Genomic DNA, 2,814 nt, shown 5'->3' with positions numbered 1-2,814 from the left:
CCCCCCGCCAGCCAATGGGAACCGTGCGACGCGGCTGTGCTGCTCTAACTGGGCTCCGGGGACTCGGGCCAGCGCTCTAGGCTGTGCCGGCACCGGGATGCGACCTTATAACCAGAGGCGGGGCCTGATTGGAGGCGGAGGCGGAGGGGCGGGGCCAGTGCGCCTGGGTCTCCAGTTGTGTGAGTCAGGCTGTGGCCGGCCCGGCCCCGAGAGCCAGGGGGCCCCGGTCTGAGCCTGGGCGCCCCGAGTTTCCTGTGCGCGAACCCTCCAGTCCTCACCAGCCTCCTTCAGAGGCGCGTCCGTCCGGAGGTCACGAGGTCAGCCATAGAGGTGAGATCCGAGCTCAGTCTGATCCCTGTTCCCAATCTTCAAAAACGGCGAAACCACGCTTCTCCTTTGGGTACCATGCGGCCAAGCGTTAGAGGCTTTATCCTCCTCGTTAGCACGGGAGCCAGGCACGTCACAACCTCTGCGAAAGACAGTCGTAGAAGAGACCTGGGTACAGATCAGGAATGTTGAACTAAATAGGCAACTCAGGCAGGACTCCATTCTTCTGGGGGGCGGGCGTGGGGGGGGATAGGGGGGACCCGGACCTGTGGACAAGTGAGTTCGCACGTTGTGGGAAGATGGGGATGTGAGCAGGGATGTGGGAGTCCATGGGACACAGCTTCCCTGTGCTCCGAGGGCCCCAGCTCGCCGGGCCTGGAGCACCCAGAGCTGGCATCGCCCCACATTGTGGGCACAGAGTTCTCAGTTAAAGGCGGGAGGAAGGGGCCTGAGCCGCAGGAGGACGGGACCAGGGAGGCCAGAGATCAGCTTCATCTTTACCCGCCTATTGCCTTTTTGCATCTAAGAAAACACCTGTGAAACATCCGGGTAACAAATACCCCTCAGGACACCACAAATGGTACCCTGGCGGAAAGCACAAGTTCCCTCATTGTTATTGTTATATCCTGTTAACTGTCCGCTGTTAACGATCCTGTGCCCACCTGTGTGAGAAGCATGTGTCTATCATTTCACTCTGTCCAATCCCAGAGTTCCCCATTGCTTTCTCCCGCCTCCCTAATCTGTCACCAATGAGTTTCATGTGACCCACCTACGTCTCCTCCTTTGAGGATAATTTCTCCAACAAGGTGAGAAGCTACCTTCTCCGGAGCATCACCCTAATGCCTTGAGATCCTGCTCCCTGGCGACTGTCAACAGTTTGGCTCAAATAAACTCACAGAAATTCTTTACAGGTTTGAATGCTTTTTGCATTAACTTGGTCATGTGAATAAGCGGGTGGGGCCATGCGAACATAGGGGTGTGGTAACGTGAACGAGGGTGTGTGGTCACGTGAACTTGGAGGAGGGTCATGTGAGGACAAGGCTGAGATTAAAGGGATGCAGCCAGGAGCCCCGGGAGCCCCCAGCCGCTGAAGAGGCAGGAGGGACCCTCCCTGGAGCCCTCGAAGGGAGCCCAGCCCCCGAACCCGATTTCAGATTCTGGCCCTGCAACGGGGAGAGCCATGTTCCTGCTGGGTTAGGACCCCCAGACCTCTCACTGCGGGGCTCACAGGGAGACCCATCCCCCTGTCTGTGCCTCAGCCCTGCCTCCCGCTCCCCCGGCCTCCTGGGCAGTGAGTGCAGTGGGCTCAGCAGGCGGCTGCTGGGAGGAAAGTGCAGCCACGTGGCTCAGGTCTCCTTAAATGAACTTGGCCCAGGAAGGGCCTGGTGGCTGAGAGCTGGACCCCTAGGCCCTCCTGGGTGTGACCTGCAGCTCTGTGGCCAGCTCTCTGGCTTCACCCTGGCCTCTCTCCAGGAAGCTGCGGGAGGTGGAAGAGGAGGGAAGCAGGAGCTGGGGTGGGCGGGGGGGACTGCCTGTTCTCAGAGCTCCACTGGGAGGGCCCAGAACCTGGAACAGGAGGAGGGTGGGAGAGGCCCAAACAGACAGAGGGTCACAGGGTCGGAGGGTACAGCAGGGGAGAGGAGGGCAGGGCAGAGGAGGTTTCAACACTTGCTGCCTGGATGGGGGAAGGGGGGTGTCTGGCAGGAATGGCCTCAAGGAGTGGCCAGTGTGGGTGTGAGGGCACATGTGTGGGTGAGTGTGAGCGAGTGAGCGTGTGCACACATGTGCACAGGCGGGGGGCAGGGGTGGGGGTGAGGCTCATAGGGACGCAGCTGGCCCGCATCCGCCGCCCACACTGGCGGCCTCTCTATTATCGTTGTGGACTTTGAACTTTAAAAGGCCCCAGCGCTTCCACACACCCTGAGCCGAGCATGGGGACGATGACTAAGGCTGTGGAGTGGGGGCCTGGGTCAGGCTGTGGGAGGACCGGTCACTCAGGAGCAGGGCACCGTGATCCTAGGAGGACAGATCGCAAAGACCCGGGCAGTTTGCAGGGGCGTCCAGCTCGGCACCTGGGCTCGGGTGAGCACAGAAGATGCAGGGTCATTGTTTGGGCTGCATCGAACCAGGTGCTCCGAGCGCTCACCTGCAGGTGAGAGGTGACCATAAATCAACAAACACTCCCTCCTTAGAACTGAAACATCGTCCTTAGAGAGACTTTAAATGGGCCTCCAGCCCTGGCTGGTTTGGCTCAATGGTTAGAGCGCCAGCCTGCAGACTGCGGAGTCCGGGGTTCAAGTTTGATCAAGGGCACACACCTCGGTTGCAGGTTCCCCAGGCCCCATAGGGGCATGTGGCAGAGGCAGCCAATTATCTCCCTCATGTCCATGTTTCTCTCTCCCCCTCCTCCTCCTTTCCACTCTCTCTGGAAATCAATGGGAAAAAATACCCCCAGGAGAGGAGTTTTAAAAAAGAAGCAGGCTGTGC

The sequence above is a fragment of the Myotis davidii genome, unplaced genomic scaffold, assembly GCF_000327345.1.
Source record: "Myotis davidii unplaced genomic scaffold, ASM32734v1 scaffold991, whole genome shotgun sequence".
Classification (NCBI taxonomy): domain Eukaryota; kingdom Metazoa; phylum Chordata; class Mammalia; order Chiroptera; family Vespertilionidae; genus Myotis; species Myotis davidii.
The sequence above is the reverse complement of the archived record's forward strand: the minus strand, read 5'-3'. Positions refer to the sequence as shown.